Source organism: Condylura cristata, unplaced genomic scaffold, assembly GCF_000260355.1.
Source record: "Condylura cristata isolate star-nosed mole 26May11 unplaced genomic scaffold, ConCri1.0 scaffold00024, whole genome shotgun sequence".
Lineage (NCBI taxonomy): Eukaryota > Metazoa > Chordata > Mammalia > Eulipotyphla > Talpidae > Condylura > Condylura cristata.
Genome location: NW_004567125.1, coordinates 27,660,962 through 27,677,430, shown reverse-complemented (window position 1 = coordinate 27,677,430; position 16,469 = coordinate 27,660,962).

Genomic DNA, 16,469 nt, shown 5'->3' with positions numbered 1-16,469 from the left:
ATTTAAAAACAATCCACAAAATACTACTCAGCTGTTTAAAGAAATGAAATCTTGCCTTTTGCAATAACATGGATGACATTGGAGGTAATTATGCTAAGCAAAATAAGTCAGAAAGAGAAAGAAAAATATGGGATGACTTCACTAACCTAGGAAAATAAAGAGACAAACAAAACAGTTCAAAAGCAACTCTCTGAGTTGGTGACTCCTGAAAGGGAAAGTAAAGAAAGGGTGTAGGAGGAATGGGTGGAGGAGGGCAACTTGGTGGTGATGAATGTTTTTAGAACTTTGCTGAAGGATGAAGTGTGTTATAGGTATATATCAAATTATGAAGTTGATATATTTAAGTTCCTGAACCTTAGATATTTTCATAAACAAATGGTAAAATCAATAAAAACATAAAGATAATCTCAATTTTCTTTGGTTAATTTTAGTATGAATAATTATTCTCTATAGAAACAGACAGAAAACAATTGAAAGAGGAAATATAAACTAAGTAATTAATGGAAAATATGCTATGATCTTGTCTGTTTCAAACTCCATATGCCTTAGCTTATTTTAGAAGTAATATAACACGAGTTTGAGTCAACTGCAGGGAAATTTTTGGCAAGGTAACTCATTAAGTTCATCTGCTATATTTCCTCATAATGAAATAACCCATATGTGGAAATTGCTTCTCCTCCTAGTTTACTTAGGTTCAGAGATTTTCAACTTACTAAAGGTTTTCAACACCTATGCCTTAGAAAATTAAAGGGAAAGACAACCACAAATTCCAATATTGTTGCTTCCAGCTGTTAGGTGGGAATTTCCCTTCTTTCCTTAGCTGGGTTATCTCTTTATCTCTATCACCTGCTACAACTAGTAAAGCAGAGTTCCAAGCTGCTTATTTAGATAAGCATCAAAGTTGGGCTGCTGATCTGTACTTAAGAGACCTTTGATCCTGTGCACCTTGAGTTGGAAATCAAATTAGAATTCTAACAAGAAAGATTTGCCTCTTCCGCTACTTTCCGGTCTCAGTGAATCCGGAAATACCAAGAGCTGATTTCCTGATGCTTTAGAACTTCCGCTTCCTGTTCTGGACCACAGCAGAAGTGGAGAAACATGACAAAGTTAACCAAAAGCACAATGACCTTTTTGCAATCCATCACAACATCCACGTTAAATTTTGTACCAATATTGCCTGCGTACTTAACCACTATAAGATTTTGTGATGCATTTCATATTGAACCAAAACCTGTAGAAGACTTTCAAGTCATCATATACTGGGGAGCTTGAGGGAAAAGTATCCTCCAGCATTGTCTTCTGGGAATTGAGTAGTATGTGTGGACAGATGATTAGCTTAGTTATCAAGAAGAGCTCCTCCATTCTCAGGTTCCCTAGGCAGCGATTCTGATTTTGCATCAAAATCACATGGAGGGCTGATTAAAATGTGAGTTGCTGTACTCCATCCCCTAATGTCAAATTCAGTAAAATTGGATGGGGCCAGAGAATGTGTAGTGCTGATAAGTTACCAGCTAAAGTTGATTGTGCTGACTCCAAGACTTCACTTAGGAAATCACTACCTCTGAGTTTGCCTATGAAAATGGGACAAGTTTAAACCTTAACAAATACTGGGATCTTTTTTTTGTGATTTATTTATTTATTCATACAGAACTGGGGTACAGGCCAGAGGTGCAGGGGTAGTGAGAGGATTCACCAGAGACAGAGTGGGGAACAGAACAGGCAGATCAATGAAGTACATTGTTGAGGGAGCACAGGGCTGGTCAGGAGAGGTCTGCTGCGCCATATTGATCACCTCTGGGATGGGGATTGAACTCATGCTCAAGTGGGTTTAGCTTCTTAATGCTGTGCTTTAACTGCTGTGCCACCAGGAAGGGTCCGGGATCTTTTTTTTTTTATTGTAAATTTGATAAGCTTGATATTTGGGGGAAATATTATATGATATATCAATAGGATACATTTGAACATTGGCATTTCAGGAAATGCCCAGTGTTCTTATACTGTCCAACTTGGGTTTCACATGTGTTCTTGGTTTAAGAGATAAAACCATTTATATTGATTTGTTTCACAACTATATACTATGTTATATTATATAGGCACACACAGATTACATTGGCTGCCTAAAAGGATACTACAAAAAAATGAAAATCACTTATGAGGTGACTGACAAATTCGTGGTCCCTAGTTCCTCCAAAAATCTGAGTCCTAAGAATGATAACTTCATATAAGAAAATTGGGGCCCATAGAGAGCATGTGACCAACCCTCTGATTGTGAACAGTGCAGTGTGTGGTCTGCTTTATCCGGTTTGGACTTGGGACCTCTTCTAAGTCTTCCCATGGCAAATCAAAGTGGACATTCTTCAACCATAGTGATTTTGTGTGCCTTGGCATCATAAAATCACTCCTCTGTGACTCAGGACTATTCTTATGAACTCAAGAATTAATTTCAGAAAATTCAGTCTAGTAAGGAAATAAGCACACAAAAATATAAAGTGAAGTTGTTATAGGTACAATGGAGCAAAAATAGAGGTTAGGTTAAACAACACAGTGACAATGGAGGTTGAGCGGCACCGAGGAGTGACCTCAGGAGCTATTAGAACTTTTGCAGAGGCTGTGAAATGAAAGATGCATGGGGTACATTTGAGGATAAAAATGGGGACCTGAGAGGCTGGAGGTGAGAGAGAGGAGGAGACACAAGCTAAGTCAGCATCACTGAAAGGCTTGTAGGACATGCAGGCCTTCAATCTAGAACAGTGGAGAGCCACAAAACCATTGTAAGAAGGAATTTGTCTGACCCAATTGGCATTTGTAAAAGATCACTCAGGCTTCACCATATCAACTAGGTAGCCAGATAAAGGAGGGTGGAGCTGAGGGGGGTAGTGGATGGAATGGAGTCACACTGGCAGAGTCAGGGCAGTGTAAAATACCACTGTGACAGACCCAATGAGAGAGAAATGAAGGTGATGATGAGCAGTATCATTATTCATTATAATCTCCTTTAGTAGAAATTTAAACAAAGTAGAAAAACTATCATTTGTCAGGAGGGTCAAAGCATAAAATTGTCTAAAAGCCTACAAATAGGTTATGTGATCATTCAAAGTCCATTTCAACCATCTGATATAATTTAAACAAAATTCTCACCACACTGTCATGTCACCAACCTTATGAAGGACGCCTTGCTGTTCAAGGCTATTGAACAGACCAACCAAAAGACCTATTGGCCTGAGTACCTGATCTCATCATTGCTATTCATTTTTTGTATAGTACAGATTTATTTATTCACTTTTAGGAACCACTTGAAAAAATACCTCCCAAAGAATATGTCCAATTTGGTCTTTGGTTAAACTGCCAATGAGAATTAAGTAAGAAGTAGCTGAGAATGAACTTCTTGAAAAATAAGCCTGAAAGTATTCCTTGTTGGCTGAAGTGGTATGGGAAGGGGTGTTGGAACAGAGTGGGGAATAAGGGAACACGAAACTAAGGACAGAGGTCACCCCCTTCCTCAAGTTTACTGGAGTCAGCCAGTAAATGAAGAGCTATGGGAGGTAGACTCCCATTTCAAGTAGGTTATAGCACACACAATACCTTCCTGCTACAGATTCTCAGCAAGAATAAGGCTCAACCCAATTACACATTTTTTTATCAGACTCTTCATTATTTGAAGTGACCCCAGGAAAGGCAAAGGGTTGTGTCTGGGGCATAGACTTCCTGCAAGTTTCCTGTCTATCATAGCCCAGGAAGCCACTACTCCTTTTCTTCATTTCCACCCACTGTGTGCTGAGGGCATTCCCTTATTTACATTCATGGTTCCTCTCTGGTAAGGGTTAGAAAGAGACCGCTGTTATAAACCATGGCCACTCCCAGAGAACCAGGCTGTTTATTTCCCCTCCCTTCATGTATCTGAGTCCTGACCCCCTGCCTAAAGACTTATACTCAAGATCATAGTTTGCTCTTCCTATAATATTGTCCTCAATTTATACTGAGATACTGCTCCATTTCCTACATGCCAGTTGGTCTTTAGTGCCAGTTGGTCTGTAAGAATTTTCCTGAAGATGAAATCTTTTAAAGAAGCATAGACAGGAAGAATCAAGGTGACAACTTGAGTTACATTAATCTGGTGTGATTCTGTAAAATGCCAATTCTGGACCCTGATCCAAATCAAAATTTGCATTGTTATAAATGCTCCATGGATTCCTAGCACACCAAAGTGCAGGTACCTCTGCTTTATGACAACAATATTACACCAGCAGTAAATGTACATCAGGTCTAACATTAGTGGGAGGAAAGAGGTGAGTTGAACATAATACCAGCCTTCCTATTCCACACAGCAGCCAGAAGAGCTCCACTCATGATGTCTGTCAAGTAGCTTGACAGACAAAAATATTGTCTTGTACAAAAGTAATTATTTTTGGAGTAAAAAGGGATGGTTATCACTTCATCCCCACCTAGGATGAAACCAACCCTCTAACCAACATTGAAAATGTGGGTGAATGATCACATTGTTGACAGGAGGCTGCTGTGATCAGTTGGTGGTCAGGAACGTGAACTGTTAAACATCTTGCCTTCCACATAGCAACGAATGGTGCTACCTAAACACCAGTAACACCCTGGGCTGAGAATCCTTCATTTTAATGTTCCATCATGAATATGGACTCAGTTGTTTGCTATTTGCCATAGAATCCTCTTTTTGTCCTATATATTCATTATATTACCTGTATTGCTGTTATAGAAGAGAATGTACTTTAAATGCTCAGCACAGTGACTGTTTTGTTCTAGGTAGCTCTAGGAGTTTCAGCTTTATGTTGATTTGATCAAAGGGAGTAAGTGGTTGAGGTGAATAAGATTTGACTTTTCCTAAGACTTGCCGATCTGAATATAACCCAGAGTAGAAAAGTGGAAGGTGATTGCCCAACTATTAATTTGCAAGGTGTGGGGCTCCTTGGTTACCTCAGGAAAGTCTTGATTATGTTTGATCATAATTCTCCATCAGCAGCAGTAATAGCTGTGCGTCATATTTGATGGGTTGTATAAATGTTACTGAAAGTTGGGAAGATGGAATGCTTACCTGTGCAACCCTGCACATCAACATTTGGCCTTAACTTTCACTATTAACAGCAGTTTCTATCTATCTTTCTTTCTTTTTTAACAGTAGTTTCTAAGGTAAATTGAGTTTTCTATAAAAATAAATGCAGTGTAGGAATCATACTTTGTACCTGGCCAAGAAAAAAGATCCTTGCTCAAAAAAACACAATCAAAATGGAATCCTTACCAGCACTACCTAATATTCTGAAATGTATTTCCTTTTCAGTGGAAGGGAGGATTTTAAAGCCATCAGAATATACAGAATATACATATGCCATAAATATGTCTAAAATCTAAATGCAGGCCCCCCTGAAACCAACTTGCACATGATACAATTAGCAATTCTATCCTTTATGTTACTACATACTATAAAAATGAAATGTGGAATTGAAATCTGACATAAATAGTTCAAGCAAAGAATACTGGCATTTGGAAGACAGACTTTCTAAAATACAAAGGTAAACAGTAAACCCACATCGATTTTAGGATAAAAAAAGTTCCTTTGCATGTCCTGCAAGGTCTTTCATGATCATTGGAAATGAATAAATACATATTTTCACATTCTCACTTGAAAAGCCAAGAAAAGCATATGGAAACACAATGTAAAAAAGAAAAAGAAATAAGAACTGCTTAGAGACGGAACTTCTAGTGTCCCTGGGCACCACCCTTGACCAATTTACTTTTCTGTCATCTGTGAGTTAGAGAAAAATATACATGCTAACTAACATCAACAGTGATGCTAACAATTTGTTAAATCACTTGACTTCCTACTTCATTGTCAGAATTGTTAAGCATGTCAGCAAGGTTATGATTTGTCTGTTCATCTTATCTTTATGAATTATGCCATGGATTTACATAAATGTATGAAGGAACTGCTAGTAGTTGAACATTGATCTCTTGAAAATGCAAAAAGGGCTTTTTGATTGTGGAAAGCAGGCAGTAAATCTCATGCTTCCTTTTTATTATTGGAACATAAAACTTTTTAAACTCCAAATTTAGTGCTTTACCCATCTGTTTCCTTGAACATTCATTTGAGAAAAATCTTTAAATTTCAACTGAATTGCAAAAGGGTTGTTTTGATAATATATCACACAGGAGTGATTCAAGTTTGTGCTAATTTTAAATATAAGGAAAGCCTCCTTGTAGCCATTCATCAGAGGATATTTTCAATGTCTTTCACAGTGATATTAAGAACTTTTAGTACTTAGAGCTCCCAAAGTCTTTCTCAAAAATAAGCATTTTTTTCTAAATAGGTTTTTAATGGAAGATCAACAAAAGCAAACACACTACGCAGGAGCTGTTTAGAAAAGAAGAAAAAAAAATCCCTGGTAATTAGTCTACAAGGAATCTTTTAGGAAGAACTTGCTGCTGAAATAAAATTCCAAAGTATCAACATTTCAATACTACTACACAAAGTACTAGATGGTAAAATACACAAGAATAAAGTGATTGGCCCAGAATATGTAATCTCTATTTTGCCCCTAATTGCTCTCTACATGACATCCAAAATAATGTGGTCTCCAGAATTCAAGTTAAATCCTAAGAGCATGTACTTTAATGCATTTCTTAAGACTGAGTTCTGACAGAAACAAGCTTTCTGGGAGGCCTCTCCCAGTTTTTTGCCTGAGGCCTTCCAACCAACCTCCCCTCCAGCCTGCAACTCCAGGTTTCCCCAAAAGGGCCTGGAGGCACCATTTCTCCTGTGAGAGTCCAGGCACAATGCTGGGCCTGCAACAGTGACATTCCAGTAAACCTTACACAAAGCCAGGGGGCTGATCGTTCGGCTTAGAGGAGTGTGGCAGAACTACAGTCTTGGGGAAAAAGAGGAACAATTTCAAGTCTAAATATTCAGGGTTTGCACTTCTTATGAAAAAAAACGAACATTAGCCAGTCTCACCACGGCCCTCATAATTCCCATGGAACTTGGAGTTAGTGTCCTTTAAGAATGACAGAGAACACTTTACTGGGTGACAAACCCCTGGACTCAAAAGAGCCTTTCCATCGGGTATGACGGGAGAAAGTCTCTACATCTACATTCGAGGACTACTGGCCAGATAGGAAAGCAACAGAAAGAATGAAAGTCAAAAGAGTCAAAACAGCCCATGTGTATTGGGTCCTTTGCTTGGACAGACCTCCCCACCTCCCCCACAGAATCATATGCACACTGTTGTGTGGAAACAAAGAATGAGCCATGGGTGCTGGAACAGAAAAACAGGAGGCAGGAAGTGTTCCTGCCTTGTGTTTGCTACCTTTTGTTCTTTGACCCCCATGTTATTGCCGCATGTTATTGATGCACTTGCTGAGAGCTTCCGCCTACCCCCAGCCCCAGGCTCCATGCTGAAGGGTATAAGTAGGGAAGGAGAGAAAAATAAAGTGTGCCTTTGCTTGCTGACCAAGAAGTGTGTGCTTTAATCCTGACGTCCTTCGCTCAGACCATCTCTGCTGTCGTGCTGGCGCGGCAATGTGCATTGAATTTACCAAGTCAGGAAGAAAGAGGCTTGGAGAAGAAATTTGAAGAGCTTTATTCACTGTCACTATGCTAAGGATATCTCCCCTTTAAAGTTTCTGGGGACATTGCAATAATGTTGAGTTAAAAAAAAAAGTACAAAATGCTATAAAAATAAATATTATTAAAAAAAAATAGTGTTGAGTTCCCTCTAATTAATTTTCTTTGCCTGATAGGTGTTGTTTTAAAGTAACAACCACCTGCAGGGATCTATCCTCAGGCGTGATTGGAATCACAAACTTTGTAAAATGCAAATCTGATTTTATCTCTCTTCTTGGGAAAAGTCCTCCAAAATTTCTAATCAACCTGCTTATTACTACATGGTCTGCATGGATTTTTATTTATTTATTTTTTGGAAGGAGATGGGAGGAGGAGGAGAGATACACACCATTCAGTTCTTAGCACTGTGTGTTAGGAAATGTAGGACATGAGTAGCTGTAGAGTGCTTTACAAAAAGACAAAACATTGTTTTTTGTTGTTTATGCATCAGTGGTTTATTCTTCTAAATTGCTAATTGTATTCCATTTTTTATCCATCTACCTGGTACCGGTCATTCAATTTGTTTGCAGTTTTTGGTCATGGCAAAATTTCTGTGAACATTCAAAAAAAGTTTCTTCAGTCTCATTAATAAAAATTAAATTAGCTGAGGATATAATCAACTTTCATTTTCCTGTGGGGCTTATTTCCTTCCTAAAGTAATTAAAATATATAATATATGTGCGTATTTTATATTCAGCTATTAATATGAAGCTAGAGGTTTCGGTAAGTATTATGACATTCCACACAGCAGCCTCCAATCCCAAATTAGTACAAGTGATAAAATCAACCTCACAATGAAGGAATGTCAATAGTAGAATCTAGTTTTGAGGTATTTCTCTCTCCACTTACCTCAATTTAAGTTAAATTACATATCTGTCAAGAAAATTTCACATCAAAAAAGGAGCACTCTCAGAGAATATACATGTAATTCACTTTTCCCTTTTGCCATAATTTTGAACTTCACTTAGTTAGGCGGTTGGAGTTTACCAATATTTCAGAACCTGTGAAAATCTTGCTCAACAATGGCTAAGTCTGACAGTTAGAGACAGTCTTCAATTTATTTAATTCTACCATTTACTAAGGTAAAATGCACTTTGTAAGAGCTATTAACCACTCACAGTATATAAAACAGACATCAGGATCAAGGTACAAAATCCACAGTATATCTTACTAAGCAAGGCCAATTTATACTAACCTTCACCATCGCAGGACTACATGCGACAAGCACTTCAGCAAACTGAATTCATTCTGCTGAATACACCAGCAAGTGAATGTCCTAAGTTTGGACTAATAAGCAAGGTCAAGTATTAAGCCTCTAGGTTATAGAATTCTTGCATAGTGCTATTATTCAAAGAATATACTCAAGCTCAAACTTGTATTTTTTTTTAAAGATTTATTTATTCATATGGAACTGGGGTACAGGCCAGAGATGTAGAGGGTGAGAGGATTCACCAGAGACAGAGAGGGGAGCAGAACAGGCAGATCAATGAAGTACACTGCTGAAGGGAGCAGCGGGCGGGTCAGGAGAGGTCTGCCACGCCATGTGGATCTCCTCTGGGGCAGGTGGGGATCGAACTCATGCAGAAGTGGCTTTAGCTTCTCAGTGCTGTGTTTTAACCCGCTGCACCACCAGGGAGGGCCTCAAACTTGTATTTTAATAAAAGAATTTATAAAAACTCCTTTAGTGATAGCCAAAATCATGTTTTGACCAGTTATCCAAATGTAAATGATATTTTGAAACATTCCAGTATGACTTTAAGATATTTAAGTATAGAAATTTAGAGTAATAATGTCTATTATCTATGAAGAAATATTTGCTTAAGCCAATACCTTGTAATTTCTAATACTCAGTGTTCTCAAGAACACTGAGAACAGTTCCCAGTAACTGAAACCAGAAACCTTGACTGAATATCTTGGAACCTCCTCCCCTTTTGCCTAACACAGCCACCTGTCACCAAAGTATATTTGTGCCTATGATTTATCTATCAACTCCTCTTGTTTATCTGATAAATTCCTAATCTTCCTTCAAAGTTCATAATTATGTGTACACTAATCTGACTCTCAAAGATACACTCTGACTTTTAGACCTAATATAGCTTGCCATACTTGCATTATGGCTTATTATTCTATTATAATATTGTTGTTATTTAAACTCTTTCTCCCTTAGTATCGGAGTGGGTCAGAGTCAATTCAGGTTATATGAGAACCATGTGGCAAACCCAAGCACAGCCATAAGAGGGAGTCAGAGATCAGAAACACTCCAGAATCAAGGGACTGGATTTAAATGGTAACTGGAAGACAAACTGTTTTGGGAAATGGAAGAAAAGGTAGAACTGAGAATAGTTAGCAAAAGGAAGAGGGTCCAGAATAATTATCACACACATTGGTGGTTTTAAGGCTATCATTAACCAGGCAGAGTTCTGGAACATGATATTATACTGTTTAACAAGCCAAGGCAATAGTTGGAGATGTTCTGTTAATGTGCCCAGTGGAAGGTAAGACAGAGGGAGGGTGGAAGACTGACCTTTTTTCCCAGATAACAGGAAACCAGGGACTTGGTCCGGCTGGGATTTGAGTTGGGAGGATCTGGAGATGAGTCAGTGGGTAATTTGGTTCCTGCAGGATGAAAAGAAGCAGAATAACTGAGTCTATGGCTCTGGACTCAAAAAATGTTCAAGGAGCCAAGGAGACTCCAGAGTGCTCATTAATTTATTCAACATTAAGTACATTGAGTGCCTAATGTTTGCCAAGCACTGTGTCTGAGTTGGCTTGGGTTGCCATAACAAAATCCCATAGATGGGGTGTCTTAAATAACAGGAACTTATGTCCTACAGTTCTGGAGATGAGAAGCCCAGGATCAAGTTCAGTCAAACTAATGTCTGGTGTGAGCTCTTTGTGTTTCAGATGACTCTTCTCATGGTGTCCTCAGACAGCTTTTCCTCCATGCACATGGGTAAAGAGAGGAAGCAAAGGCTCTAGCATCTCTTTATGAGGCACTAATTTTCCTATAAAGTCACGAAGTTCCCACCCTCATGACCTCATCTATACCTATATGCCTTCCAAAGACCCCTGCACCCAATACCATGACATTAGGGTATTAACCCAATGTCAATTTTTAGATGCCAACATACAAATTTGTGGGACACAATTCTGTCCATAGGTCCTTCTTGGTGGAGAACATGACAAGTACATGTGAGGGAAAGAAAAACAGGGTTTTTAAGGAGGATATTTTTCAGGGTGATCCTTCTAGTCACCAAGTTTAAGGAAATGATGGACAATGAAAATGGGATGCAAACCAAGGTCAAAAGTAAAGCATCAAGGAATCAGGAGTCAGCAGTAGTCAGGACTAGCCTGGAAGATGGGCAGAGACAGCAGCAAACAGGGTAAGTATTTCCTTCCTCTGAGGGAGCTCACACAGAGCAGAGGGGAGGTGAGCACAGGTGGAGACAGTGCCCACGAGGTGTTGAATATGTTCAGAAAGGAGGGAAAAGATCTTAAGACACAAGTTCCCCTGCCCTGCATTGTAGAAAGCACAAAACTTTCAATAACCATGAACTGAATAGTTAATGACTAACACTGTCCTGCTTTTAGCTGATTTAATTATTCTGGTTAGTAAGGAGAATGTGTTTTCTTTTAAACCAGTAACACAAATTTCTGTCCTGGCTGCCCAATTGATAGATAAGCTAGTTCCTGTTCTTCTTTCTACTCTCTTAACTCCCTTGTGGTTCCTGCTGACTTGCTAAACTTAAAGAGTATTTTGAATTTTACCAACCAAAGAGAAAGTGAGTAAAGCTGAGCAATCAAATTGGATACTTTGGGGGAAGTCTAGCAAGGGACTTGAAAGAGAAATGATGGGCTGTGATTTTCACTGGACTTCATCATCCTCCTGTCTGTAATCACAGGCATAGTAAACAACTGAGTAACCATCATTTTATTTTGCCAAATGGAGAAAGCACCCAAGTGGTTTATAGTTCGTAGCTAAATAAATGGTAGTTGGACTCTCACTGAAGTCTTGTTTGGGTGTTACATAATAAGGGAAGAAGCCGAGAGGGGTTGTGAGGCCACTGGCTGCCTTGAGGCACGTAATCATCTTCCCACTCATTGCCCTGCCAACGTGCGTGGTCTTTCTCCAAGCAGTTTTCACTGGGCTCCTGGATCAGCCTCCTCTGTCCTTGGCTGTGTTCTGGGAATCTGTCCCGTGGATTTTCCTTACCCCAGGGGGGAAATCATAGGAGGAAGTTCAACCAGGGTCAAGGAGGCTTGTTTTCTCTTCCTGGTCAATGGATTTACTCCCAACTGATGTGTCCTGCCAAATGGAAGGAAATCTTCATTGTCTTTTCACACTTGAGCTTCCCTAACGCAAGCAGCGTCTCAGGAGTCACGATGAAGTTGCTAACTTAGTTCACGCACATTTCATTTGTTTTTTCCTGGAGTGTTGATGAGATCAAGGTCTGTGTCTATGAAACTGGTGGTAAGAATTTCTGGAAGTTAATGGTGTTTGTCAACATCGATAGTAGTGTTACAGGGCAGGGAGGGACCACTGAACCCCCAAACCTGCCCTATCTAAGTAGGTTCTGCCATCCGCCGCATCAAGACAAGACATAAGAGCTATAATGAAAAGGAAATTTAATACAATGAGTATACAACACAGAAGACAAAGAACATAATTTCTAAATCAAACACCTGAAGTTACACATCCCCTCATGGGTAAAAGTCTACCCAAAAGGGATTGGGCCAAAGCAAGGCCTGAAACCTGCCACAAGACTAAAGCATCTTCTGGCTGGGACCCATAGAAAAGGGTCAGCAATGGCCAGACAAGCCTGGGAGGAACAGAGCAAAATCAAAATCAATACCAGCACTGCCATAGTCAACCTCCCCACGGGTCTCTCACCCACATGTTTCAATCAGCAGAGGGCCAAGAGACAAGCAAGGTTTCTTCACATGTCTCCCTCTGCTCCACATGGTTTCCTCAGGTCTCCTTCTGGCTCTCCATCCTGCTATTTTCCTCTTCAGATTCCTTCTCTTCTCTGCTCAGCTCTACCCTCCTTCTGGGTGGGGCAGGGAACTTGAAACTTCCCCTTTACTTGGGGACCACTCTGTTACAGTAGTGTTTTGAAGTTATTTTACTCCTTTAGGGTTCTGTTATTGTCCAAGGATTTCAGCTAACCCCTTTAGGGTTCTGTTATTGTCCAAGGATTTCAGCTATCTTGTCTGAAACATCACCGCACACACACACACACACATACACAAAGCAGTAGTGATAAAATTTTTCAGCTAAAATTTTGAATGTCCTATTTCACTGTTCAACCTGTGTCGAGTTCTCTTTACTGCCTCAACATTTCAGAATTATTAAAAATGAGTCTTTCTAAAGCTGCAATAAATCTTTACCTGTTTCTACAAACCATTGAAAGAAACCCATATATTGAGAACAAAATTTCAAAAGAGACAGAATTGGAAAATAGTATTAAGTAAAAAGTAGTCATATAGATAATTTTTAAATTTTGAGAATTAATTTTTTTTGCTGTCCCTTTTGATTTTATTATTTTTTTAAAATTGAAGTAATGTTGATTGACATCACTATCTCTTATAGGAGTATACTCCAGAATCACTTTGATATTTTGGGACTATAGAATTGTCCCCTGTAGTTGGTACCATAGTGCACCCTAGTTATGTAACATAAGGGTGGCTCCCAGGAAAAGGGGAAGTTCCAGGTTCTCTGCCCCACCCAGAAGGAGGGTGGGGCTGAGCAGAAAAATAGAGAGAAAAGAAGGAATCTGAGAAGAAGGGAGCAGGATTGAGAGCCAGGAGACCTGAGGAAGCCACATGGAACAGGGAGCTTGTGATGAAGAAACTGTGCTTGTTTCTTGGCCCTGGACTGGTTGAAACAGATGTAGGTGAGAGATCCATGGGGAGGTTGACTATGGCAGTGTTTATATTGATTTTGATTGTGCTCTTTTCCTCCCAGACTTGTGTGGCCATTTCTGACCCTTTCTATGGGTCCCAGCCAGAAGAAGCTTTAGTCTCGTGACAGTGTGACAGGTACAGGTTGCATGGACTCCGCCCCCACTCTGGATGCTGGAACTCCAAATCCCATCAGTACCAAGGAGAAGCATGCTGAGATGCGAGAGTGGAACTCCAAATCCCATCAGTACCAAGGAGAAGCATGCTGAGACGCGAGAGTGGAGCTGAGCAGCCAGGTTGGGATAAAACTGGACATGTGGGCTCTGGGGGTCTCTTGGCCTGGTTGTTCACCACTGATTATTTTCAGTGTGCTGGTGGGTCCAAGTCAGCAGAACTGGTAGGACATTCTAGTTAACTTGTATGTCTCTCCCTCTTTCCCTGGGTTATCCCCTTACCTTTCTCCTTATAAATAAATCCATTATTTAACCTTTTTGAGTGTGTCCATAATACGATTGAATCTAAGCGTGCGGGTGAAGACCCACAGACAGGCAACCCAATTCACATTGGGGTGCCCTGTAACAATAGGATTTCAGGCCTTACTTTGAACCAATCCCTTTTGGGTTGACTTTGGCCACGAGGGGATGGGTAACTTCAGGTGTTTGATTTAGAAATTATATTCTTTGTCTTTCGTATTGTATACTCACTGTATTAAAGTTCCTTTTCATTAAAGTCTTACATGTTTTGTCTTGATGCGGCAGATGGCAGAATCTATTTAGAGCAGGCAGGTTTGGGGGTTCAGTGGTGGCCCTCACCCTGCCCTGTAACAGTTGTACCTCCAAAGCACCCACAGGTCCACCACCATAGTCCATTGTGCTCCCTCCCCAGTTTGTGTTCCTCCCCCCCTTCTTTTTAGCTCTTCACCCACTCCCCACCCACTCCCATGCCTAAGTTCTATAGTCAGCTTTAAAGGGTTAGGTTTTGAGTTTAGCTTTATCTGACTCTTTGTTTAGTTTCTTTATATTCCACCAATAAGTGATACCATGGTCCCCTTCTGACTTATTTGCTTAGCATAAGTTTTAGAATTTTTAAATAATAGAGTGAAAATGGACTTAAGGATCAGAGCAATAGTCCATTGAGTCCTATTGACGTCATCTTTTGAGTTCGGGGTCCTTGGGTTTACTCTGGGAAAGGTTTCACCAGAGCTCCTCTTTCAGTGGCACATGGCAAGATTCTCCAAGAGGCAAGAGCTGCCCCAAAAGGGACAGGTTTGCAGAGAAAGAGACCTGCATGGTTGCAGGTGGGCGGACCTAGGAGAGTGGCTTCCACTGAGGGAGGTCAGTGCAGAGAAATCCCGGCATGCTACAGGCAGGACGCTGCTGCCCTGCAGAAGGAGAGAGTGGGTGGAAAGAAGTACTTGCATCGTCACAGAAGGGCAGAAGAGTGGCTGCCCAGTGCTGGTGGAGAGACTGCCCTAATATAGACAGCCTCTCCCTGGGAGGGGCTCACTCCCTGTGAGCCTAGGTTGGTTGACTTTGATTAGAATCTGAAGAGATTTCCGATGACCTTCATGTCCAAGTCTTTATCTTTAACCTTTTGTATTTGAGCTTCAGGCTCAGCCCCCAACAGTCTGTCATCTCCTGGGAACTCCTGCAGATATTTAGGCATCCCGGGAGCATTCCAGGCACTGGTTGAACATGATGTTATGGCTGTGTCAGTTGCTGCACTGGCCCCTTCTACCCACCCCCTTTGTGTGATTCAGTCTTGTGATGCCTTCCCTACATTCCTTCCTCCATCACTATTGCATACTGATGCTGATGAGAAAGTTAAAGACACTCAGATGATGTGATTTGTACATAGTGACAAACCCCATGGGTGAAGAATTAAGACTAGAAGTAAGTCTTCTAGTCTCCAAAGTCAGAGAATGTGTTAACGAAAGTTTAAATCCACCCCTTTCAAAGTTACACACTTAGTAATACATTTGACATAAAATGCAGTTATCCAGATTGAAGGATATGTCTCCAAGCAGTTCCTTAGAAATTTCTGAACAGGTTCCTTTTTTTTCAGTTCCTGACATTGCATTTGACCTTTATCCTTATCTTAAAGGATTAGCATAAAAGCAAGTCTTTGGAACTACTTAAGATATAGATTTCCTTTGTATCTAAAACCTAGAGATTTCTCAGATCTTATATCATCTAAGCTAATTTGATTTTCTTTCTTTCATGTATCTAAGATTGTGAATTCATTACTTTCCTCCTTGCTACTTGAAATGTTATTTAGCTGTAAACTCTAAATACAAGTTAAGGTCTAACATAAAAGAGGTATAACTAGAAATTAATAATGTTGGGAGTGACCAAGTGTGGAGATTTACTGAGGGACTGGATAAGGGCAATAATAAATTAGGCCTTGCATCCAAAGGTGATAAGGTGGTAATAAATTGGGCCGTGCATCTAATTAACGGGTCCTTGAGTTGGGATGGAACTAGAAGAAGGTGATAACGAACTGGGCCTTACATCAGGGACACAGCGATGAGTCACCCCTTTGAAATCTGAGTTTAGGACCTATATAAGAGGCCCTTCCCCCTTATTGGGTTGGCAGTAGCTGCGGACCCCACTCTAGGGGCTCCGTCTCAGGTGCTGTCTGGGAGCAATAAGCTCTGCTTCCTCAGCCTTTCTGCCTCCTGCCTTCCTTTCTTGCGGCTGGTCACAGAAGTTGGGACAAAACAAATAATTTTACAAAATTCAGCAATACTTATTAGAGAATCATATTATAACAGGGTGGTCCCCAGGAAAAGGGGAAGTTCCAGGTTCCCTGCTTCCTATCCACGAGGGTGGAGCTGAACAGAGAAAAAGAAGAGAAAGAAGGAACCTGAAAAAGGAGGCAGGATGGAGACCCAGAAATAGACCTGAGGAAGCCACATGGAGCAAAGGGAGATATGTGAAGAAAC